Below are 27136 nucleotides of genomic sequence, written 5' to 3' on the forward strand. Positions count from 1 at the left end.
GCTGGGTCCTTCAGTAATTCTATGTAGAATTGTTGGGGAAGTTGTGAAACTGTTTTCCACAGTAGCTACACCATTTTAATTCCCACCAACAGTATATGAAAGTTCCAGTTTCTCTGCATCCTCACCAACATTTGTTATTTTCTGTATTTTTTTTTGAGATGGAGTCTTGCTCTGTTGCCCAGGCTGGAGTGCAGTGGCACAATCGCTGCTCACTGCAACCTCTGCCTCCCAGATTCAAGTGATTCTCCTGCCTCAGCCTCCTGAGTGGCTGGGATGATAGGCAACTGCCACCACGTCTGGCTAACTTTTGTATTTTTTTTGGTAGAGACAGAGTTTTACCATGTTGGCCAGGCTGGTGTGGAACTCCTGGCCTCAGGTGATCCACCCACCTCAGCCTCCCAAAGTGTTGGGAGTACAGGCATGAGCCACCTCGCCAGGCATATTTTCTGTATTTTTGATTCTAGCCAGCCTTGTGGGTAAGAAATGGTATCTCATTGAGGTTTTGATTTGTGTTTCCCTGATGGTGAATTTCATTGAGCATCTTTTCATGTGCTTATTGGCCACTTGTATGTCTTCCTTGGAGATGCGCCTATTCAAAAATGAAAGCACACATCCACACAAAAACTTGTACATCAGTAATTACAGTAGCAGCACTCATAATAACCCAAAGATCGAATTAATCCAAATGCCTATCACCAGATGAAGAGATACACAGAATGTTGTCTACCTACACAGTGGAATATTATTTGATCATGAAAAGGAGCAAAATACTTGCATATCCTAAAGTGTGGATGAAGCTTGAAAACAGCCTAAGTAAAAGAGAAAACAGATGAAAGATCACATTCTACATGATTTCATTCAGATGGAAATCTATAGAAATAGGAAGTCAATTGGTGATTGCTTAGGGCAGGTAAGGGGATGGGAGGATGGGGGTGTTAGCTAAAGGGTATGAGGTTTCTTTTTGAGGTCATGAAATGTTCTAAAAATTGGCTGGTAATGTTTGCATATACCTCTGAATATATTTAAAACCACTGAAGTGTAAAAAATATAAAGAAAAAAAGAACCAGCCCAAGTTGCAGTTTTATTCATCACTTGATGGGCTTTAAAAATAGATTCCAGGCTGGGTATGTTGGCTCACACCTGAAATACCAGTGCTTTGGGAGGCTGCGGTGGGGGAGGATTGCTTGAGGCCAGGAGTTCCAGACCTGCCTTGGCAACATGGCAAGACCCTGTCTCTACAAAAAACAGAACGAAACAAAGCAACAACAACAACAACAAAACAAATAGCATCTGGGTGCAGTGGCTCATGCCTGTAATCCCAGCACTTTGGGAGGCTGAGGTGGGCAGAGCACCTGAGGTCAAGAGTTTGTGACTAGCCTGGCTAACATGGTGAGACACTGTGACTACCAAAAATAGAAAATTTAGCCTTTTGGTGCTCTGAGCAGCACCATAGCAGTCGTCAAGAACAAGCGCCTTATGAAAGGCAGCAAAAAGGGAGTTAAGAAAATAGTCGATCCACTTTCTAAGAAAAATCGGTGTGGTATAAAAGTACCTGCTGTGTTCAGTATAAGAAATAGTGGAAAGACGCTCATCCCCAGGACCGAAGGAAGCCACATTGCATCCGATGGTCTCAAGGGTCCTGTGTTTGAAGTGAGTCTTGCTGATTTGCAGAATGTTGAAGCTGTATTTGGAAAATTGAAGCTGATTACTGAAGATATTCAGGGCAAAAACTGCCTGACTTCCATGGCATGGATCTTACCTGTGACAAAATATGTTCTGTAGTTGAAAAATGTTCAGCAATGATTGAAGGTCATGTTGATGTCAAGACTACCGGTGGTTACCTCTTTGTTCTGTGTTGGTTTTACTAAAAAATGTAGCAATCAGATACAGAAGACCTCTTAGGCTCAGTACCAGCGGGTCCCCCAAATCCAGAAGATGTTGGAAATCATGACCTGAGAGGTGCAGACAAATGACTTGAAAGAAGTGGTCAATAAATTAATTCCAGACAACATTGGAAAAGACATAGAAAAGGCTTGCCAATTTATCTTCTTCATGATGTCTTCATTAGAAAAGTAAAGATGATGGCCAGGCACGGTGGCTTATGCCTATAATCCTAGCACTCCGGGAGATTGAGACAGACAGATCACGAGGTCAGGACATTGAGACCATCCTGGCCAACATGGTGAAACCCTGTCTCTACTAAAAGTACAAAAAAAATTAGCTGGACATGGTGGCATGCACCTGTAGTCCCAGCTACTTGGGAGGCTGAGGCAGGAGAATCACTTGAACCTGGGAGGTGGAGGTTGCAGTGAGCCGAGATCATGCAGCTGCACTCCAGCCTGGGTGACAGAGCCAGACTTTGTCTCAAAAAAAAAAAAAAAAAAAAAATTAAAACTAGCTGAAGAAGCTTAGGTTTGGACTGGGAAAACTCATGGAGCTTCATGGTGAAGGCAGTAGTTCTGGAAAAGCCACTGGGGACGAGACATGTGCTAAAGTTGAATGAGCTGTTGGATGTGAACCACCAGTCCAAGAATCTGCTTAAAGTTCATACTTAAAATAGTAGCAAACAAAAAGTCCTATTTGTGAAAAACAAGCAATAAACAACAATAAAGAAAGCAAAATTAGCCTGGTATGGTGGTGCATGCCTATAATCCTAGCTACTCAGGAGGCTGAGACACGAGAATCACTTGAATGCGGGAGACAGAGAGGTTGCAATAAGCCAAGATTGCACCACTGTACTCCAGCTGGGTGACCGAGTGAGACTCTGTCTCAAAAAATGAGAAAAAAGCAAAAAAGTATCCAGGCTCAGTGGCATGGGCCTATAGTCTCAGCTACTCTGAAGGCTGAGGTGGGAAGATTGCTTGAGGCCAGGAGTAGGTGGAGGCTACAGTGAGCTATGATGGTGACACTGCATTCCAGCCTGGGCTGCAGAGCAGGACCCTGTCTCTTATTCATACATACATACCCAACCTCTGGTGATTCTGACTCAGTGGGGCTGGGTGTCCCCAAGGGATTCTGCTGTTCAGCCTCTTCTGGGATTCACCGTTCATTGGGAACTGAGACACTGGCTGTGAACCTTTCTGTCCTGAGGTGTAGAGGTCATGGCGACGAAGGTTCAAGCCGAAGGAGAACTCACTGCATTAGGTATTGTGCTGAATGTCATCTCCTACTCAGTAACAACCTTAGAAGGCTTAGAAGGTTCATGATAAGTCCCTGCTTTACAGATGAGGAACTGAGCTTTCAGAGGAGCTTAGCTTGTTCAAAACTAATACTCCCTGTCTGAAACTTTGACTAATATCTCATGCAGTATTTGTCTCTCTGTGCCTGGCTTATTTCACTTAACACAGTGTTTTTTCAAGTTCATCTGTGTTGTTGAACATGACAGGATTTCTTTTCTGTTTTGTTTTTTTTTTTTGGAGGAGGGGTGGTCTTTTCAGATGGAGTCTTGCTCCAGTCGCTCAGGCTAGAGTGCAATGGGATGATCTTGGCTCACTGCAACCTCCACCTCTTGGGTTCAAGCGATCCTCCTGCCTCAGCCTCTCGAGTAGCTGGGGTTACAGGTGTCCACCACCATGCCTTGCTAATTATTGTATTTAGTAGAGACGGGGTCTCGTCATATTGCTAGGCTGGTCTCAAACTCCTGACCTCATGATCCACCTGCCTTGGCCTCCCAAAGTGCTGAGATTACAGGTGTGAGCTGCCGCACCCAGCTGATTTCTTTGTCTTTTAAGGGTTAATAGTATTTCATTGGGTGTATATAGTACATTTTCTCTGTCCTTTCATCTGGTGATGGACACTTAGGTTGATTCTATATCTTGGGTGTTGTGAATAGTGCTGCAGTGAACATGGGCGTGTAGTGATCTCTTCCACATATTGACTTCAATTTGTTTTTGGTCTATACCAAGAAGTTGGGTTACTGGATTATATGCTTTGAAATCTATAGCACAGCAGGGTGACTATAGTCAATAATAATGTATCTTTCAAAATAACCAAGAGGTACATTTCAAATGTCTCACCATAAAAATTACCAGTAAATTAGGTGATGGACATGTTAATTAGCTTGATCAAATCATTTGCGTTGTATACACATATCAAAACATCACATAAATGTGTACAATTATGACCTGCAATTAAAATAATAAACATCACATAAATGTGTACAATTATGACCTGTCAATTAAAATAGTAGTTAAAAAAATAAGTAACTTGTTCAAAGCCCCCTTTGGGATTGATGGAGCTGGGATATGCCCCGAGGCTGTTGCTCTCAGGCCCACGGTGTCTGTGGTCCGTGAATGTGGAAGCCCCACCTGAGATTTCTACTGAGATCGGTGTGGGTATTCGATATCTCAGAGTCATCCCAACCTCCAGGGCACACAAGTCCATACTGCTGCCTCTATCCCCGACCCTACTGACCTGCAGTGTGGTCCCTGCTTTGATTTCCAGAAACATATACCACTTACACCAAGCATTGATGGGTTCTGTTGACTTCATTTCAGCTGTGGGGCCATGGAGAGGGTCCTATGCTCCGTGCTCGGTGTGGACCACCTCATTACTTGTCTCCTTTGACTTCACCCCTCCTTTTTTACTCACCTCCTCTGTCATGGATTGCTCTGGGAACTCTGAGCCTGGGTTCCTTTATTTTGCAGATAACCTTTACTCTTCTCTGCAGTAAATCCCGGAGTATGTAGTTGAGCCCACTGCAAGGTGACCCTACAAATGGGATTCGGCCTCTGGAAAGTGGTGGTAGTTCCAGATTGATGTGGATGTTTTGTTTTTTCCTATAAAATATATGGTTTAAACTATCAAATTCTTGGCTCCTGGATGCAGTCCTATGCTTGTGGCAGTGGGATGGATACTGCCACTGGGGAGAAGTGCTGCACACTTAGAGAGAAACTGGTTCTATTTAAGAGGCAGAGGGAGGTTTCCAGTACCAGTGCCAGTTTGTTTGGACTGTTGTATTAAAATTGGCCAAACTCGGGCTGGTGCCCTGTGTGTTTAGAGCTCAAAGCCGTGACTCCTTACTTTTTTTTTTTTTTTCCCCTGGTGGGTGGTTTTCCATCCTGTGGCTTGGCGTTTTCTGCTAATAGCTTCACAAGAGTTCCATCATACAGACACTAATAGCACCTACTGTGTGTCAGTCTGGGGTACCTACTATGTGCCAGGCATCGGAGACAATTACAATTTAATGATGAATAAGATAGACATAGCACTTGGTCAAGAGACTCTTATTCCCACTCTCAGCTCACCCCAAATAGAGGCCAGAATTGGGAGTCTAAAGATCTCAGATGCTCTTGCATTATTTCCCTGAAGTGGGAAGGTGAAGCTTTGGTGTCTGAGGAGAATTTGGCTGGACAGTCCCCAAGGTTTGAAACTTTGGGAAGCAGCTGTCATCTGCATTGAAGGTAAGAAGTGGGGAGTGGCTGGATCTCAGAGGAAGTCAAGATTAAGAGAAGGTTTTTGTGAGGTTCTATGTATAGTAGAAACCTGTTATAGTCAGGATCCCTGGGGTGGAGCCTGTGGTTCAGTGGAATGACTCCGTGAAGGTCTTCTTATAGCAGGTGGCCCCAAAGGTTGGCGGATCATGAGCAGCTACGAGAATGGAGAGTTCGGGGCGCGTAGTTCCTACCTGGCTTTCCAACAGGTTGTAAGCCCAGCATTCTTATGTAAGGAGCGCTGGTAACAGGATTGAATTCTCCACCTGCCAGGCATCCAGGGACTCAGAGCAGATTTCACTGGAGTTACAGAAATAGGAATGTGACATTTCCTACATCCGGGTGAGCTGGAGCAAAATGTATTCCCTCTCTGGTTTGTGGGGTAGGAGAATGGTAACAGACGTGACTCCAAGTTTTTGCTTTTAAACCTGGTGCCTAGAAATACAGTTTCTACTGGCTGCAGACAGAAGTTCCATATAGACATTTCCATTGCTGGGTCTCTCATGCCTCCCTACTTTTCCCTCTTTAATCCACAGAGGAAGAAAGTTCCAGCATCACTTCTGGCTTCTCAAGAGTGAGTTAGGTGGCTGGGTGTGGTGGCTCATGCTCGTAATCTCAGCCCTTTGGGAGGCTGAGGTGGGCAGATCACTTGAGGCCAGGAATTTGAGACCAATGTGACCAACATGGTGACACCCTGCCTCTACTAAAAATGCAAAAATTAGCCAGGCATGGTGGTGTGTGCCTGTAGTCCCAGCTACTCCGGAGGCCGAAGCATGGGAATCACTTTAGCCGAGGGTGTGGAGGTTGCAGTGAGCCCAGATTGCCCTACTGCACTCCAGCCTGGGTGACAGAGCAAGACTCGGTCTCAAAACAAACCACACCACACCACACCACACCACACCACAGCACACCACAGCACACCACAGCACACCACACCACACCACACCACACCACACCACACCACACCAATTAAAGAAGAATGAGTTAGGATGAAAGCTTCCAAGTCTCTCTACCTTTTTCATATGTCTCCTCCCTGGTAAGAAGAAGAGTTGACTTTATTGGCTAGACCGAGAAAATGCTGACTCTATTTTTGCCATGTTCATGTACTAGTGGATGGATTATTTTGCCTAGCATATGGCCACAGGGGCCACAATCACTTGCATAGGCACCAGGCTTTTTTAGGGCAAGCAGGACAGTTAAGCCCTGCTTCTGGCAAAGCCAGCCAGGTCTCCTTACCCTCTGCTTCCCTTTCTGCTTCTGACTGTATGGGCATGTCATGGTCTGGTAGGGGATGCAGGAGGAGGAAGCCTCATTGACTTCTATTCTGCAGCAATTGATTGCCACCCAATTTGAACAGTGGGGGCTTATCATTCCATGCACTAAGATCAGAGATAGCTGATCCCAAGGTTGGCTAAATTAGTAGCTTGAGATGTTAGGTTTCTCATTGGAGGTTTCTGTGCTGCTGCTGCCTTCTGCTCTTGGTCACAGAGGCTGCCTGCCACGATCGTCAAGTCCTCATGTGACAACATCCAGAGACAGCAAGGAAGAGGGACAGTGTATTCCTCTATGTTTCTTTTCTTTAATTTTTTTTTTGATAGAGAATAATTGTACACATTTATGCAGTCCATGTGAGATTTTGGTACATACATACAGTGTGTAATAATCAAATCAGGGTCTTTAGGCTATTAATTATCTCAAACATTGATCATTTATTTGTGTCGGGAATATTTCAAATCATCTTGCTATTTAGAAATACACAACGAATTCTTTTATCAAGATACAAAATCAGTGTACACAAATCAGTAGCAGTGCTAAACACCAACAGTGACCAGGCTGAGAATCAAATTAAACCCTTTTATAATAGCTGCAAAAATAAAATACTTAGAAATGTACCTAACCAAGGAGGTGAAAGACCTCTACAAGAAAAACTACAAAACACTGCTGAAAGAAATCATAGATGATGTAAACAAATGGAAACACATTCCATGCTCATGGACGGATAGACTCAGTATTGTAAAAATGACCCTACTGCCAAAAGCAATCTGTAAATTCAATACAATCCCCATCAATATACCACCATCATTCTTAATAGAACTAGAAAAAATAATGCTAAAATTCATATGGAACCAAAAAAGAGCCTATGTAGCTAAAGTGAAACTAAGCACAAGGTAGAAATCTTGAGGCATCACATTACCCAATTGCAAACTATATTACAAGGCCTAGACACCGAAACAGCATGGTACTGGTATAAAAGTAGGTACATGACCAATGAACTGGATAGAGAACCCAGAAATAAAGCCAAATTCTGGGAGCCAGCTGATCTTTGACAAACAAAAACAAAGTAGGAAAAGTATACCCTATTTAACAAATGGTATTGGGATAATTGGCAAGCCGTATGTAAAAGAATGAAACTGGATCCTCATCTCTCACCTTATAAAAAAATCAACACAAGATGGATCAAAGACTTAAATCTAAGTCTCGAAACCATAAAAATTCTAGAAGATAACATCAGAAAAACCCTTCTAGAGATTGGCTTAGGCAAAGAGTTCATGACAAAGAACCCAAAAGCAAATGCAGGTAAAACAAAGATAAATAGATGGGACTTAATTAAACTAAAAGGCTTCTGCACAGCAAAAGAAATAATCAGCATAGGAAGCAGATCACCCACAGAGTGGGAGAAAATTTTCACAGACTGCATCTCACAAAGGACTAATGTCCAGAATCTACAAGGAACTCAAATCAGCAAAAAACAAAAAACAAAAAACAAATAATTCCATCAAAAAATGGACTAAGGACATGAATAGACAATTCTCAAAAGAAGATATACAAATGGCAGACAAACATTAGAAAAAATACTCAGCACCACTATCAGGAAAATGCAAATAAAAACCACTATGTGATACCATGTGTAAAATAAAAAGAATAATAGATATTAACACGGATGTGGTGAAGAGAGATTGCTTTTACATTGCTGATGGGAATGTAAGCTAGTACCACCACTATGGAAAGCAGTATGGAGACTCCTTAAAGAACTGAAAATAGATCTACCATTTGATCCAGCAATCCCACTGCTAAGTACTAGGTATCTACCTGGAGGAAAGGAAGTAATTATAAGAAAAAGACACTTGCACACATGTTTACAGCAGCAAAATTTGCATTTGCTTTTGTTGCAGTTGTTTTTGGCATCTTCATCATGAAGTTTTTGACCATGACTATGTCCTGATGGTATTGCTTGGGTTGTCTTCCAGCATTTTTATAGTTATGGGTTTTACATTTAAGCCTTTAAGCCGTCTTGAGTTAATTTTTGTATATAGTGTAAGGGAGGGGTGTTGTCTCTTTACTCTGTTGATTGTTTCCTTTGATATGCAGAAGGTTTTTAGTTTAATATAATCCCATTTGTCTGTTTTTGTTTGTGTTGCTTGTAGTTTTTAAGTCTTAGCAACACAAACAAAAACTCAAAATCAATTAAAAACTTAATGTGACAGCTACAACTAAAAAACTACTAGAAGAAAACACAGGACAAATGCTTGAGATGAAAGTTTTTTAGTTGTGGCTGTTCCATTTAAGTCTTTAATTGATTTTGAGTTTATTTTTGTATGTGATGAGAAATAAGGGTCTAGTTTTATTCTTCTGTGTATGGATATCTAGTTTTCCTGTCACCATTTAATGAAGAGGGTGTCCTTTCCTCAATGTATGTTATTGACATGTTTCTTGAAAATCAGTTAGCTGTAAATATATAGATTTGTTTTTGGATTTTTTAGTGTATTTCCTTTGTTTATGCATCTGTTTTAATATCAATATATGCTGTTTTGGTTACCATAGCTTTGCACTATATTTTAACATAAGGTATTGTGAGGCTTTTAGCTTTGTTGTTTTTGCTCAGTATTGCTTTGGCTATTTGGGATCTTTTGTGGTTCCATATGAATTTCAGAGGGTTTTTTTCTTTTTTTTTTTTTTCCTGTTTCTGTGAAGAATATAATTGATAGGAATTATACTGAATCTCTAGATTGCTTCTGGTAGTATGGTAATTTTGACAATATTAATTATTTCAATCCACGAGCATGAGATACCTATTTGTTTGTGTCCTTTTCGGTTTATTTCACCAGTGTTTTGTGGTTTTCATTGTCAAGGTTTTTGTTTCCAGTCCTTGTTGAGTTTATTTCTAAGTATTTTGTTTTATTTTTGTAGCTATTGTAAATAGAATTGCTTTCTTGATTTCTTGTTTAGCTAGTTTGTTACTAGTATATGAAACATTACTGATTTTTATATGTTGATTTTTGTGTCTGGAAACTACTGAATTAACTTATTCATCATGTTTTTTAAATGTTTTTTATTTTTTTTAGGAGTATTTCTCTGTTGCCCTGGCTGGAGTGCAGTGGTGCAATGTTGGCTCACTGCAACCTCTGCCTCCTGGGCTCAGGCAATTTTCCTCCCTCAGCCTCTCAAGTAGTTGAGATTACAGGTGCCTACCACCATGCCTGGCTAATTTTTATATTTGTAGTAGAGACAGGATTTCACCATGTTGACCAGGCTGGTCTCAAACTCCCAACCTCAGGTGATCTGCCCACCTTGGCCTCCCATAGTGCTGGGATTACAGGCTAATTTATCCATTTTAAGAGTTTTTTTGGTGGCATCTTTAGGCTTTTCTATATACAAGTATAAGATCATGTCATCTGCAAAGTGAGACAGTTTGTCTTCCTCTTGTCCAGTTTGGATGGCTTTTATTTATTTATCTTGTCTGATCATTCTGGCTTGGGCTTTCCATTATGTATTGAATAGGAGTGGTGAAAGTGGGCATCCTTGTCTTGTTCCAGTTTTTAGAGGAAAGGCTTTTAAATTTTTCCTGGTTAGTATAATGTTAGCTGTAGATTTATCATATATTCCTTTTATTATGTTAAAGTATACTCCTACGTCTAATTTGTTGAGAGTTTTCATCATGAAGAATGGTAAGTTTTACTGAGTGATTTTCCTGTATCTGCTGAGATGATCAGATGGTTTTTGACCAGCATCTTGTTGATGTGATGTATCGCATATATTGATTTGTGTATGTTGAGCCATGTTTTCACTCCCAGGGTAAATCCCACTTAATCACGGTATATTATCTTTTTCATTCATCATTAGACTTGGCATGGTAGTATTTTGCTGAAAATTTTTCCATCTGTGTTTATTAGGAATACTGGCCTGTAGTTTTCTCTTTTTGTTTTGTCCTTTTCTTGATTGGGTATCAGGGTAATGCTGGCCTTATACCATCAGTTAGGAAAAATTCTCTTCACTTTTTGCGAACAGTTTGAGAAGAATTGATGTTTGTTTTTCTTCATAAATTGGGTAGAATTCAGTGTAAGAGCCTGGTCCAGAGCTTTTCTTTGTGGAGAGACTTTCTGTTACTGATTCAAACTTGCTATTCATTTTGGGTTGGTTCAGGTTTTCTATTTCTTCCTAGTTCAATCCTGGTAGGTTGTACATGTCTGGGAATTTATCGCTTTCTTGTGGGTTTTCCATTTTGTTAGCATATGGTTTTTCACAGTAACCTCTAATGAGCTTTTTTATTTCTTTGGTAACAGTTGTAATGTCTCCTTTTTCATTTCTGATTGTATTTATTTGGGTCTCCTTTCTTTTTTTTCGTGGTTAGCCTAGCTAATTGTTTATCAATTTTGTTTAACTTTTCCAAAAAACAACTTTTATTTTGTTGATCCTTTGCATTTCTTTTTTGTTTCTATTTCATTCAGTTCTGCTAAAATATTTATTTTTTTCCTTCTAATAATTTTGAGTTTGGTTTGTTCTTGCTTTTTGAGTTCCTTGAGGCACATCATTAGATTGTTTATTTGAAGTCTTTCCTTTTTTTTTTTTTTGAGGCAGGCATTTATTGCTGCAAACTTCCCTCTTACTATTGCTTTTGCTGTATCCCATAGGTTTTTGCATTACATGTTTCCATTTTCTGTTTAAAGAAATTTTTTGATTTCCATCTTAATTTCTTCACTGACCCAATGGTCATTTAAGAACATGTTTAATGTCCATGTATTGGTATAGTTTCCAAATTTCTTCTTGTTATTGATTTCAAGTTTTATTCCATTGTGGTCTGAGAAGATACATGATGTGATTTTTTTTTTTTTTTTTTGGTATACCCTTTTGATATGGTTTGGCTGTGTCCCCACTCAGATCTCATGTTGAATTCCCATGTGTTGTGGGAGGGACCTAGTGGGAAGTAACTGAATCAAGGGGGCAGGTCTTTCCCATGCTATTCTTGTGGTAGTGAGTAAGTCTCATAAGATCTGATGGTTTTAAAAAGAGGAGTTCCCCTGAACAAGCTCTTTCTTTGCCTGCTGCCATCCATGTAAGATGTGACTCATGTCTTTTCGACTTCTGCAATGATTGTGATTCCTCCCCAGCAATATGGAACTCTAAGTCCATTAAATCTCTTTCTTTTGTAAATTTCCCATTCTTGAATATGTCTTTATCAGCTATGTGAAAATGGAATAATACAGTAAATTGGTGCCAGAAGTGGGGTGTTACTGAAAGATATCTGAAAATGTGGAAGCGACTTTGGAACTGGGTAACAGGCAGAGGTTGGAACAGTTTGGAGGGCTCAGAAAGAGACAGAAAAATGTGGGAAAGTTTGGAAGAGACTTCCTAGAGACTTGCCCAAAATATTGATAGTGATATGGACAATAACGTGCAGGCTGAGGTGGTCTCAGATGGAAATGAGGAACTTGTTGGGAACTGGAGCAAAGGTGATTTCTGTTACGTTTTAGCAAAGAGACTGGTGGTATTTTGCCCCTGCCCTAGAGATTTGTGGAATTTTGAACTTGAGAGAGATTATTTAGGGTATCTGGTGGAAGACTTTTTTTTTTTTTTTTTTTTTTTTTGGTCTGAGGGGGTTATTTTAAAAGACCTGTCTTCAAGTTCATAAATTCTTTCTTTTGCTTGATCTAGTCTGTTGTAAAGCTGTCAATTATATTTTATATTTCGTTAAATGATTTCTTCTAGGATTTGTGTTTGGTTCTTTGTAAGGCTGTCTCTGTTGAATTTCTCATTCAGATCATGAATTGTTTTCCTGATGTTTGTTTTTTGTATTCATTATCTGTGTTCTCTTGCATCTCACTGAGTGTCTTTAATATCATTATTCTGATTTTTTTTCAGGCGTTTCATAGATTTTCTTTTCATTGGAATCTGTTGGTGGAGAATTATTGTGCTTCTTTGGAGGTGTTATGTTTTCTTATTCATATTTCTTGTGTCCTTATGTGACTATCTGTGCGTCTGACATAAGAGTCACTTCTTCCAGTTTTATGGATTGGCTTTTATAGGGAAGGACCTTTTCTTATACCTGTATCTACGGTGTTCGTTGAGTAGAGCACTTTGGCTTTGATTGTGAGTCAGTGCAGTGGTATAGTCTGCATATGTTTGCTACAGCTGTAATTGGCTTCAGTGGTGTCTGTGAGTTATTCGGTGGCTCCGACTGTAGTTGTTATTGGAGGCTGTGGTAAGGCTTTGCTGGGGATGGGGATGCCACAAAATCTTGTCCTTTGGCATCAGGGGTAGTGGTGGTAGGCCAGGTGTGTCAGTACTTGGAACCATGGGCAGCGGATGTGGGCACTGGTGATAGCCTGTCTGGGTGGGCCAATCCCTGGGCCTCCAGGTAGCTTCTTTGGTTGCTGGAAGTGGCAGCAGTGGGCCAGGTTTGGGCACGTGGGCCATTGGGTTCCTGGATGGTGTGTGTGGCAGGCTGATCTCTAGTTCCCCAGATGATGTGTGCAGGTTCTAGTGGTGGGTGGGCAGGCGTATACTCAGATCTCTCAGTAGTAAGTGTGAGCGCTAGCTCTGGAGGCAGGGTGAGTCAATCTCCAGGCCCCCAGATGGTGCATTCAGACACTAGCATATTCCTATGTGTTTCTAGATAAAAGAATTTTTCAGAAAACCTGAGCATATATCCTATTAATACAACTTACCCATATCAGCTCTGCATGAGGAGAAAGGGGAATTCCCTCAGTAGAACAGTCAGAATGGAATCACAGATTAGTTTGAGCCAGTCACTGGTAAGGGGGGTTAGGCTAAAATGATAGGCTTAGAATCTTAATCTTAGACTAGGGAATGGCAAGCTTTTTCTATAAAGAGGCAAATGGTAATATTTTAGGCTTTTGGTCCGTATAACCTCTGTTGCAGTGACCCAATTATGCCATTGTAGCATAAAAGCATACATAGACAATGCATAAATGAGTGGACCTGGCTTTATTTCAATAAAACTTAATTTCTGCAAACAGTTAGAGGGCCAGATTTGGCCTGTGGTCTATAGTTTGCCAACTCTGTTTAGACAAGTCACAATTTATTCCCTGGGGCTCGGCCAACTCTTTTCTAAAAAAGAAAAACACAAGGCAACCTGCTATCAGAATAAAATAGGGGTTCTGTTAAAAAGGAAGAAGAGGCTGGGTGGGGTGGCTCATGCCTATAATCTTAGCACTTTGGGAGGTTGAGGCAGGAGGGCCGCTTGAGGCCAGGAGTTTGTAACCAGCCTGGGCAACATAGTGAGACCCTATCTCCACAAAGAATAAAAAAATTAGACAGGCATGGTGGCACATGCCTGTAGTCCTAGCTGTGTAGGAGGCTGAAGTAGGAAGATTGCTTGAACCCAGGATTTTGAGGTTAAAGTAAGCTCTGACTGTGCCACTGTACTCCAGCCTGGGCAAAGAGTGAGACTCTTGTTTTAAAAAACAGTTGGTTGGAGAAGAAATAAAGTATTTCTGGGTAGGTAACTGATAGTGTCAGGCCAAACTAGCTCTCTAGTCTTATTCAATGTAAATAAAGGCAATTAGAAGATCTCCATCTAGCTATTAAAAATTGGTTAAAATCTACAGAGATAAAGGATGATGACCCTTGTATCAGTTAGTTGTCACAGAATGCTGCGTAACAAGTCACTCCAAATCTCAGTGGCTTAATACAATTATTTATTTTCAAGGATCTGTGGGTCAGCTGAGGATTGGCTAATCCAGCATGAGCATGTCTGGGAAACTCTCCTTTGCTCTTGTTGTTTTTTATGTTCTGCTGGAAGCAGCAGGCTGGCCTGGGTTTGCTCTCATGGTGATAGCAGGAGTGAGCGAGCACAAGTGAATACATACTTTCCAAGTTTTTGGTCACGCAGATTAGTATGTCATTGGCCAAAGCTAGACACATGACCAAACCCAACATTATGGGCTGGAGAAACATACTCTGAGTCTTCAGTGGGAGCAACTGCAGAGTCAAATGGCAGTCTTAGATACAGAGAGGACATGAATAGCTGGATCCATTAATGTGCCTTAATCAACCACAACCCTCTCACTGGCAATACAATAAAATAAATATTTGTTGAATGCGCTTCTGCCTGAATGCTTCTTCTGGCAGCAGCCCAGACAATGGGGGCCTGACTGGGGAGGGACCACAGCAGGGACTTGTTGTCCTGTAGATCTGGATGTAACTGTATGCGGCAGACTCTACACTGACCGTGGCTGACTTGCTTTGTCCTGCGTCCCCAGGGGACAATGATTGGCTAATTTTATTTCTCAATAGTTTTGACAGAGTTGTTTTCAGGAGCCTAGGGAGCAAATCAGTTGTAGATTTGAATTTTGCTGGGGGTCAGATTTGTTGAATATATAGTCTTTTACATGCTGATACTTATTTCCATACCACAAAGAAGGCCAGCTATTAAGACGCTGCTGTTAAATTCCTTTGCCCTGTGAACTCATAAGCTGTGTCTATGTGGGGGGCACACACTTGTTAGAGCTATTTCCTTTTATAATAACATTAGCCAACATTCTAAATGAATGCAGGAAATTAAATAGTCTTCCCCAGATAGGTACTTTGCCCTTCTAAAGTGAATTACACATTGTAAAATAAAACGCAGTCACGTTAAAAAAAATAAAAAGGTCTGTGTGTTCGGTTGGTCTGGCTTCAGCAAAGATAACACTTGCCTCCAGAGTGGAAGATCGTTGTAATTCACAGGATTGCATATGACAGCCCCACATTTTGTTTTCTCTTCTTCTTCTTTTTTTTTTTTTTTTAACTAAACGAGTTGACAATTTTATTTTCATATTTCCCAATACAAATGAAAAGTGCATCTTTTTTTTGTCCCACGTCTGTCTTCCAAACCTATTCTCTTTGATAGGTCTGGGGAGCAAGTCTTCCTTAGGCTGTTAAGAAAACCGGCATCACAGCATCATGATCTCCTGGTGAAGCAGAACAGATAATATAAAACTATTAGATCAATGAGGCCTCCTTGTATCCTTATCTGTCTTGTCGAGTCATTCCAGGCTGAATGGGCACCATCGTGGGATGGGCAGGAGGTCTCATCATTGGGTGTCCAAGCATGATTGGCAGGTGGCCTTCTATGGGCGGCCGCATTCCAGGAGCAGGTCCCAGTGGTAACATCCCAGGAGGTGGAGGGCTCATTGCTGGCATCATGGGAGGGCCCCCCATGGGGTGCCTGCATCATACCAGGGCGAGGAGGACCCGGAAGACTGGGGAAGGTGGTGTCATCGCCCCTGCAGGAGGAACAGAGGATGGAGTAGGAGGTATCTTTCCTTGTTACAATGCAGCTGTTGTTTCGTCAGTCAGGCTCTGAGCCCGCTCTCCCATCCCGTCGTCTTTCACATTCTCTTTGTGTTTCCTACCCCTGCAGTGTGCCTGTCTCAGAGACGGAGAGTCATGGGAGAGGTGTGCACTGCAGTGGTCACAGTAAAACTGGGGCATGTTGCAGGCCGTGTGCAGGTTAGAGCTATTTCTCTTCCTTGTTTTATTTCCCTTTTTTTTTCCTTGGAGACAGAGTCTCTGCCCATGCTGGAATACAGTGGCGCAATCTCTGCTTAGTGCAACCTCTACCTTCTGGGTTTAAATGATTCTCCTGCCTCAGTCTCCCAAGTAGCTGGGATTACAGGCGCCCGCCCCCACTCCCAGCTAACTTTTGTATGTTTTTTTTTTTTTTTTTTTTTAGTAGAAATGGAGTTTCACCATGTTGGCCAGGCTGGTCTTGAACTCCTGACCTAGTGATCCACCAGCCTTGGCCTCCCATAGTGTTGGGATTATAGGCGTGAGCCACTGCGCCTGGCTCTTTCCTTTTCTTAACAAATTTAAGTTGCTGAAAAACAGTAGATGAATATATGTGAATGCTGATTTTTTTTTTTTTTTTTGAGGCAGGGTCTCACCATGTCACCCAGGCTGGTGTCGAGTGGTGCTCTCATAGTTCTCTGTGACCTTGAACTCCTGGGCTCAGTGATCCTCCCATCTCAGCCTCCCATGAGTAGGACTACAGACATGTGACACTATACCCAGCTAATTTAATTTTTTTGTTTTTGATAGAGACAGGATCTCTTTATGTTGTTCAAGCTAATCTTGAACTCATGGCTTTAAGCTATCCTTCTGCCTTGGCCTCCTAGAGTGCTGGTGTAAATCAATACGCCCAGCTCAACAGTGAAGTTTTGAAGCTATTTTTGGAGAAGTGGAGGTTTCAGCGACTTCATTTATTTAGTTTCAGCAAATATTCATGGGATACCTCTTGCATCCTAACACTGTATTGGGGCTGAGAATATGGTAATTAGCAAAAGCAGGCATGGTTGCTGCCCTCAGAGAGTGGACAGTTTAGCCCTGTACTGTCCAGTAAGGCAGCACTGGCCACGTGTGGCAACTGAGCACTTGAAACGTGGTGAGCACAAACTGAGATGTGCGGGAAGTGTCAAATACACATTAGATTGTGAGGACGTAATATAAAAAAGAATGCAAAGTATCTTGTTAATATTAAAAATATTTTATACATGTTGACATGGTATTTTGGATAGATTTGTTTTAATATGTGACATTATTCCAGTTACCTTCGCCTCTTTGGTTTTACTTTTTAAAACTTGGTTACTACAAAATGCAAAAGTAACTGTGGCTTGCATCGTATTTCATCATATTTAGTGTGGATGCTGAGGGTCTAGAGGGGTTATGAGCATTAGGTTGAGGGTGAGCCAGGTCAGCGTCAGTTGCTCTGAAAGAGAAGCAAAGGGCATGAAAAGAACGTGTGAATGAGGAGAGGGAGCTCAGTCTCGGATGGTGAGGAAAGGCTTCCTTACAGAGTCTGGCAGCTCCTCAACAGGTTAAACCTGGAGTTATATGATGCAACACTTGAAGCCCATTTTATGAAAGAAATGAAAATATATGTCCACACAGAAACTTGTACACAAATGCTCATAGCAGCATTATTTGTAATAGTGCCAGAGCGAAAACCACACAAATGCTTGTCTGCTGACGAGCAGATAAATGGAACATGGTGTGACGATGCAATGGAGTAGTTTTCAGTCATCAAAAGGAATGAAGTACTAACACATGCTACAGCATGGATGAACCTTGAGAATATTATACTTAGTGGAGGAAACCACTCACAAAAGGTCACCTATCATAGGGTTCCATTTATATGAAATGTTCAGAACAGGCAACTCTGGAAAGACAAAAACCCCGTCTCTACTAAAAATACAAAAGTTAGCTGGGCGTGGTGGCACACGCCTGTAATCCCAGCTACTTGGGAGGGAGGCTGAGGCATGAGAATCGCTTGAACCCAGAAGGTGGAGGTTACAGTAACCCGAGATTATGCCACTGTACTCCAGCCTGGGTGACAGAGACTGTCTCAAAAAAACAAACAAACAAACAAAACCAAAAAAAACCAAAAAAACCCAGTAGATCACCAGGGTTTAGTAGGAGGAGGAAATGGCAGGTAACTGCTAATGGATACAGTGTTTCTTTTTGGGGTGATGAAAATGTCTTAAAATTAATCATGGTGGTGGTTGCCCAGCTCTGTGAATACACTAAAACCACTGACGTGTTCACTTTAAATGGGCAAATCATACGGTACCTGAATTATATTTTAATATATATAATTTATTAAATATAATTTATATCTAATTGTATTAAAAAACTAAAATCTTTCTTGAAGAAATGACACTTAAGGAGGGGCCTGGAGGGTGAGATGAGTTAACCAGCTAGAGAAGTGAGGAACAGCATTTCAGGGTGAGGAACAGCATAGTGAAATCCCTGAGATTGAAAGGCACAGAGCTGACTTAAGGGATTTTTTTTTTTTTTTTTTTGAGATGGAGTTTCGCGTTTTTCACCCAGGCTGGAGTGCAGTATTGTGATCTCAGTTCACTGCAACGTCTGCCTCCCAGGATCAAGCGATTTTCCTGTCTCAGCCTCCCGAGTAGCTGTGCTTACAGGTGCCCGTCACTACAGCTGGCTAATTTTTGGATATTTAGTACAGACAGGATTTCACCATGTTGGCCAGGCTAGTCTCAAACTCCTGACCTCAGGTGATCCACCCACCTCGGCCTCCCAAAGTGCTGGGATTACTGGCGTGAGTCACTGCATCCAGCCAGATTTAAGGGACTTTCTAGAGGTTCGTGTGGCTGGAAACTGCAGGGCAAGCAAGAGAATTAAAAAATGAGGCTGGAGAAAGAGTGGGGCTGGTCATGTGGGGTCTCACATTAGAGTGTTGGAACTTCACATGAGTAGTCCTGCCTTGGGCATCCCACTTAACTACTCTGCATCCCAGCTTCCCCGCTGGTGAATTAAGTGGCTGATGTAGGGATGAACTGAGATACAGCGTGTGCTCAGCAAAGGCGAGCTTTTATCATTGTTAACCCACAGAGCAGTGGGAGCCATTGAAAGTGAATGCTCTGTTTGGATGCACCTTCTGAAATGATTGCTTTGGTCTCTGTGAGGAGGGCAGATTGTAACAGGGCCAGGGGAAAAAGGAGAGGCCAGTTAGGGAGCATTTGCAGTGAAACAGCTGGAGGTGATGGTGGCTTGGTTTATGGTGGTGTCAGGAGAGTGGCTGAGGAGTGAATGGATTGATTTGGGAGGTAAAACCCACATGACTTGGTCACTGAAGGTGAGCATGGTGGGCCAGAGGGATGGGGAGAAAGAACGAGAACACAAATACGCTGCCAAGTGGGACCTCCAGCCTGAGGTTACTTGAGGTCCGTTTGTGAAGAGGAGTGTTTGTGTGTATGATGAAGACGTCTAGACTTGGAAGGGCCGTTTGCAGTACTTTTTTCTTTTTCTTACAGCCAACAACTCCTCCTTCTCTATACCCTAAACACATGTATTTTTTTTGCCCTAATTTATCACAGAGAGATGGGCATTCATTTGCTTTTGTGAGAAATGCAGAATGCCATTAAGAAAGCATATTAAATTAATCCGGATTGCTGTGAGGGAGGTAAAACTGTTGAGATGTGCACCAGTGTTACTGTAATAGTTTGGCCATTTCTGGCCTGCGGCTCTGGAGGTTCACTCCCAGCTTGCTTTCATTTGAAAGATCCCAGCAACAAGCACATTTGGTATTTTCAGCCAAACCCACTTTGTGTAGCAGAGGAAAAGTTGAGGAGTCCCTCTGTTGTTTTCCCCCAAATCATTTGGCGGAAATGTGGCTGGGAGCTTCATTGCTGATTTTCTCAGTTTTAATATTGCTGTGGAAAGCCTGTACCAACGTTGAGCCATGCTATTAATCCACAGTTCCAGTATGGGCTATGATTTGTTTTTCCTTTGAGTGACACAACCTTACTTTCCATTAAAACTCAATGCAAATAGATGCTCATACACCAACATCACTCCCCTGACTGGGTAGGGGGAAGTCAGTGGAAGGCGAAGTCAAAGTCTAGTTTGGTATTCATATCGGAGTTGTTTTTAAAAGCACATTTCTCTCAAATTAACCCTGGGGTGTCCCACTGTGATTTGGGCAAAGCTTTGAATTTTCTGGAGGTGGACAGTCAAACTTTAAATAAAATTTGGAGGCTGGGCACAGTGACTCACACGTGTAATGCCAGCATTTTGTGAGGCTGAGGTGGGGGGATCACTTGAGGCCAGGAGTTCAAGACCAGCCTGGACAACATGACGAGACCCTGTTTCTACTAAAAATACAAAGATTAGCCAGGCATAGTGGTATATCCCTGTAATCCTAGCCACTTGGGAGGCTGAGGCAGGAGTATGGCTTGAACCTGGGAGGCAGGGGTTGCACTGAGCCGAGATCACACCACTGCACTCTAGCCTAGGTGACAGAGTGAGACTCTGTCTCAAAAAAAATTAAAAATACAAGAATTTGTAAAGTCAAGTTGGGCCCATGACTGAGATCAAGTTGTGATCCTATGGTTGGTCTCTTTATACATCAAGGGAAAATAAAATATCACTAATATTTTCTAAATGACCTCTCATTTGGATTCTCCAGCTCCTCTGTCCAAACCCCATGCCACATATCAGCTGGCTGAAGATAAAATTGGTCACGCAGTGTTGAGATTGGGGTTGCTGTTATTACACCTCATCCCCGCCCCTGCTCGGCATCCACAAATAGTCATCTTCAATGAAACGTCCCTCCTGCCCCTGGCTGCCTTATTTTATGCATGTCCAACCATAACCACTGCTTGTCAGTGGGTCTCAACCTTGGCTGCCCCTTGGAATTTCCTGGGGAGTTGAGGCAATACCAAGGCTCTGTCTCACTTAGCATGATGTTTTCAAGGTCCATCCACGTTGTGGTACACACCAGAATTTCCATTGCATGGATACAGCACGTTTTGTTTATTCATTCATCAATCAAATGGCTGTTTTGGTTGTTGCTACCTTTTGATCATTATATGTATTATGTGATTCCATTTATGTGAAGTGTCCAGAACAGGCAAATCTATAGAGGCAGAAAGCAGGTGAGTGGTTGCCAGGAGCTGGGGGAAAGGGGAGGGGATGGAGAGTTGCTTGATGGGTCCAGGTTTTTTTTTTTTTTTTAAGAGGTTAATGAAAATGTTTTGGAACTAGACAGAGGTGATGGTTGCTTAACGTTTTGAATGTATTTAATGACACTGAAGTGTATCTTTTCACACAGGGTCTTATAAGTTATGTGAATTTTGCCTCATTAAAAAATACTGCCAGGTGCAATGGCTCATACCTATAATTGCAGCACTTTGGGTGGCTGAAGTGGGTGGATCACCTGAGGCCAGGAGTTCGAGACCTGCCTGGCCAACATGGCAAAACCCTGTGACTGTCTCTACTAAAAACACAAAATTAGCTGAGCATGGTGGTGCACCTATAATCTCTACCTATAATCCCAGCTACTTCAGAGGCTGAGGCAGGAGAATGGCTTGAACCCGGGAGGCAGAGGTTGCAGTGAGCACAGATCGTGCCACTGCACTCCAGCCTGGGCGACAGAGCAAGACTCCCTCTTAAACAAAAACAAAACAAAAAATACTGATGCCCATGTTCCATCCCCAAGAGATTCTGCAGTAAGTGATCAGGAATGCAGAGCCTGGGCACTGGGGTTTTAAAATCTCTGCAGCTGATTCTGATGCGCAGCTGTGGTTGAGAATCTCCTTCTGGAATGGACTCGTTCATGTTTTACTTGTGTCCTGTTCTAGTCTCTAGCATGCCCGTGCCTTTCTGTTTCCCTTCACATCTTTGGGGGGGTAATTTTTATAGTGCAGTTTGACAACCAGTTGTCTCAAAATGCACTGGGATCCGTCTTAACCAGGTGGCTCCCTGTGTCCAACTGTGAGCTGCCAAGTCAGAGTCTTGTGGGTGGCACCTGGGACTGTACGTATTAGTCAGTGACTGAGAACTATGTCTGAGCACTCCTAGGTTTCCCCTGTGTTTGCCCTTTCATTTCTCATTGAGACCCTTTTGTGTGCTGACCACTGGGCTGTTGCATGTGGACATATCATGAAAAAGACAGTCCGGATGCAGTGGCTCATGCCTATAACCCCAGCACTTTGGGAGGCCGAGACAGGCAAATCACTTGAAGCTGGGAGTTCAAGACCTGCCTGGCCTACATGGCAAAATCCTGCCTCTACCAAAAATATGAAATTACCCAGGTGTGTTGATATGTGCTTTGATCCCAGCTACTGGGGAGGCTGACCCTGCAGTGAGCTGAGATTGCACCATTGCACTCCAGCCTTGGTGACGAAGTGAGACTGTCTCAAAAAAAAAAAAAAAAAAAAGGCAGAGATGGTCCTTCCTTTCTGTAGCACTCAGTAAAACAAGAAAGCTCATGATGTTCTGCCACTTGTCAGAAATATATTTGGTATATGTAGCTGGGGTCACATGCTTAATCTGCATATTGAAAGCCTCTGGGTAGGAGGAAAACAGTCATCACAGCCTGGCAAAACTGCCTCCGAGGACAGGTCTCCCTGGGGAGACTGAGACCACAACTCTGAAATCAGAGTTCAAATCCAAGCTCTGAATTTCCTTTGGTAATGTAAATAACCTAAGACAGTTTTTGTGTTAGTTATCTGTTCCTATGCCACAAAATTGCTATAAACTTTGTAGCTTGAGACAGCACACATTTATCCCTGATGGTTTGTGTGGGTCAGGAATCCAGGCGTAACCTAGCTGGGTTCAGTGCAGGGCTGCAGCCATCTGTCAGCCAGGGCTCGGCTCTCATCTGGAGGCTTGACGGGTGATGGGTTGGCTTCCAGGCTCATCTGGCTGTTGGCAGCATTCAGTTCCCTGCAGGCTGCTGCACTTAGGGTCTCAGATTCTTGCTGCCCTCAGCTTCTTGCCACATGGGCCTCTCCACCTGGTCGCTCATGACATAGCAGCTTGCATCTTCAAAACCAGCAACCCAGACAACCTCCCAGTAAGACAACTTCTCATCCCAACGTAATCACATACATCGCATCAGCTCTGCCATATTCTCTTGGTTATAAGAAAGTTATGGGTGCCACCCACATTCACAGGGAGGGGGTTATACAAGGGTGTCAGTATGAGGATGGGGGACAGCTGGGGATCATAGTTTTCTCTACATAGAATGGGGGTAATTATGCTTTTTACCTCCAGGACTATAATGCATATGAAATGAGAGGATGCATGGATACCCCTTATCAGAGAGTGAGGACTTCATAAATGTTAACTTCATTGTTACTTATTATTACTACCATTGCTAATATCATCAGATCGACACTGGTCATTGGTCTCCTGCCTGTGAAAGGCGTCTCCCTCCATTGCCCCAGGTTTTTCCTGAGCTTCTCCTGTGTTCTCATAGATGTCTTCTTCATCCAACCTTGGAAATAGAATCTTGAGCCCTGAATCTTTTTTCCAATCTGACTTGTCTGAAGCATGCACTAAGCTATCTGGGTGTTCAGATTGGGTGTAGCATTTTATAAAAAGCAACATCTCCATCCATGTTGGATGCATCTTTGAGGGACTATGTTTCCAGTGGCCTCTCATGACTTGGTCTCTTCCTCATTTAGGATTCTTTGCTAGAACAGCAGGAGACAGTTTCCCATCCCGTGTTTTGAGTCTGCATTCCAATTTCCCACTTGGGAAATGTTTACATACTCAGAACCTATTGAATCTGTTTAATTTAAAAATATGTGAATGCTCTGGGCTAGATACTGTGCTTGATTCCAGGGATCTGGAAACGTCAGCAAAACAAACCCTCGGTTCTCACTGAGCTCGCAGTTCAATGGAGGAATTTATCTTTTTTTTTTTTTTTTTTTGAGGCAGAGTCTCACTCTTTGGCCCAGGCTGGAGTGCAGTGGCGTGATCTCAGCTCCCTGCAACCTCTACCTCATGGGTTCAAGCGATTCTCCTGCCTCAGCCTCCTGAGTAGCTGGGATTACAGATGTGCACAACCACACCTGGCTAATTTTTGTATTTTTAATGGAGTTGGGGTTTTACCATGTTGGTAAGGCTGGTCTGAAACTGCTGACCTCATGGTCCGCTTGCCTTGGCCTCCCAAAGTGCTGGGATTACAGGCATGAGCTACCACACCCACCTGGAATTTACCTTTTAATTAATTAATTATTATTTTTTAACAATAGAGCTCTTGAACATATTCTTCCTATCTGACATTTTACATTCTTTGACCAACGTCTTTTCCCCTCCCACTGCTCCTGGCAACCACCATTCTATATATATATGTATATTTTAACATCTCTGAGTTCAGCTTTTTGGATTCCACATACATTTGAGATCATGTCGTTATTTGTCTTTCTGAGCTTGGCTTAGTTTGCTTTTCTTAATGTCCTCCAGGTTCATCTGTGTTGTTGCAAATGACAGGATTTTCTTCTTTTTAAAGGCCAAATAGTATTCCATTGTGTATATATTCCCTATCCATTTATCCATGATGGACACGTAGGTTGTTTCTATGTATTGTCTATTGTGGATAGTGCTGCAGTGAACCTGAGAGTGTAGATATCTCTTCAGCTGACTGACTTCAGTTCCTTTGGATACATGCCCAGATATGTGATTGCTGGATCATATGGTAGTTCTTTTTTTTTTTTTTTGAGAGACACAACCTCTGTCACCTGGCTAGAGTGCAGTGGCATGATCTCAGTTCACTGCAACCTCCAACTCCTGGGCTCAAGTGATCCTCCCGCCTCACCCTCCCCAGCAGCTGGGACTACAGGCATGCACCACCACACCTGGCTAATTTTAGTATTTTTTGTAGAGTAGAGATGGGCGTTTCACCATGTTGGCCAGGATGGTCTTGATCTTTTGACCTCAAGATCCACCCGCTTTAGCCTCCCAAAGTGCTAGGATTACAGGCGTGAGTCACCGTGCCATGCTGGTATTTCTGCTCTTAATTTTTTGAGGGAACTCTGTAGTGTTTTCCATAATGGCTGTAGTAGTTTACATTCCCAAGACAGCATGCAGGCATTCTCTTGCATCCTCACCAACACTTGCTATCATTTATCTTTTTTATCATAGTTGTTCTGATAGGTGTTAGGTGATGTATGATTGTGGCTTTAATTAACATTTCCTTGCTAATTAGTGATTTTAAACATTTTTCATATACCTGTTGGTCATTTGTATGTCTTCTTTTGAGAAATGTCTACTCAGATCATTTGCCCATTTCTTATTTTCTTACTATTGAGTTGTTTGAGTTCCCTATATATTTTGGAGTTCCTTATATATATTCTAACTTTGTCCGATGTATGGTTTGCAAATATTTTCTCCCATCCCATAGATTGTTTCTTCAATGGAGGAGTTTAGACTTGAGGCCACTGTGTCTCAATTTATGACAAATTACTGGTTGCATGTAAGGTTTTAGGTGGACCAATAGCTGATTGTAGGCGCTACACAGGTTTGGTATTAAATATTTTAATCACACTGTGATACACTTACTCCCTTTTAGATTCTCTTTGATCTGTATGAATAGGCCAGAAACAGGGTCCGTTAGGTATTAATGTCTTTAACACTTTGTATTCTCCCTTTTAAACATAGAAAGTAAGGTGTTGCCCAGATACTTTTGTAGACAAAGGTTCCAGCTAGAATTAAATACAAGGTTATTTTTCCATTGAATTAACTCTTTGCAGTCATAGCAGTAGGCAGCGAATCCTCTGGAAACAAATGTATTTAAATAAAAGACTTGATCGGCTGCCCTTTGAACAAAAGGCAGCTACAGTTAAGCACCCATTGATGGTTGCTAGGTCTACTGATGGTTTAAGAAAATAAGGAAGTTTCGATTTTTATGTGAAATTTTCTAATTATTACGTGTTAGATCAAATAAAAAATACCTTGCGATTTAAACGAAGTACATCGTAGGCAGCTGGTTTGTAACTTCTGTAGTGAGTAGTGTAATAAGAGATTGTATTTAATTTTGAATTAATAGTAAGATTAAATCTTGGGAGAGTGTTGGGGTGAATAAGTCTCAGAATGATGGCGTTTTAATTTCTAGAGCAGTCCAAAATAAACCTTCCCTCCCTCCATCCCTTGCTCCATCCCCCTCCTTCCATTTCATTTCATTATTTCTCTGCTATGCAGAGTTTGGTTCTTCACAACTTGGCTGGAAACATTCATGAAGACTGCCCAGTAAGCTAGAGGTTGGCTTGTTGAGACAAACAAAGGAAAAGAGGCAGAAAAAAAACCCCAGTGGAAATGATCATGAGATTGTTGAGAAATTCAGTATTTTGCAGAGCACAGACGGGACTGAGTTTGTGATAGCAGGAATCGTGTGTTCTATGTGATTTTAAAAATATATATGTTAAAATGCACAGATCTTAAGCATTCAATTTGAGGAGTGTTGACTTGCACACACTCACACAACCATCATGCCAAACAAAATTTATAATGTTTCTTTGGCCCTGGAAAATTCTCTCACAGCCCTGTCACACAACCCTGTAGCCTTCCATGGGCAATCACTGTTCTAACAATTTCCATGACCGTGGATTAAATTAATGAGGTCCTGGGATCATAGTATGCACTCCTTTGTGCCTGGCTTTTTTGTTGTTATTGTTGCTCAAAAAGATGTTTTAGAAATCAATCCATATTGTGAATGTCAGTGGCTCTTTTTCTTTTTTGACATTTAGGTAAGTAGCAGTTCACTGAATGCATAGTTCATAATTCATTTATCTGCCAGTTGTTAGGCATTTGTTTCCAGTTTTTGCTTATTATGAATAAAACTTCTATGAATAAATATTTACCAAACTTTGTGTGAATATATTCTCATCCTTTTAGGTAAATTCTCAGGAGTAGAACTGCTGAGTCATAGGGTAGATGTGTGTTTAACTTTATGAGAAACTGGTAAAGTTTTCCAAAGTGGTTTCACCATTCTCACCAGCCACGTGTGAAAGTCCCACTTGCCTCACATCCTTGCCAACATCTGCCCTTGCCATTATTTTTGATTATGGCCATTTCAGTCATTGATTTTTATATATTGACTTTGTATCTAGAAATATTTCTAAGTTAATTTGGTGAGCTTTTTGTGGATTTCTGGGGACTTTCTAATGTATACA

The 27136-nt window shown here is 41.9% G+C and overlaps 1 protein-coding gene and 1 pseudogene across 1 annotated transcript in view; one reads left to right on the plus strand and one right to left on the minus strand.

Annotated features, from left to right (window-relative positions):
- RBFOX1 (RNA binding fox-1 homolog 1) overlaps nucleotides 1-27136 on the plus strand; it is a 2532432-nt gene that overhangs the window by 32144 nt on the left and 2473152 nt on the right.
- On the minus strand, nucleotides 15504-16224 carry LOC116536181 (annotated as a pseudogene).

This window comes from Sapajus apella, unplaced genomic scaffold (genome assembly GCF_009761245.1).
Source record: "Sapajus apella isolate SASKATOON/1434 unplaced genomic scaffold, GSC_monkey_1.0 scaffold99, whole genome shotgun sequence".
NCBI classification, from domain to species: Eukaryota; Metazoa; Chordata; class Mammalia; order Primates; family Cebidae; genus Sapajus; species Sapajus apella.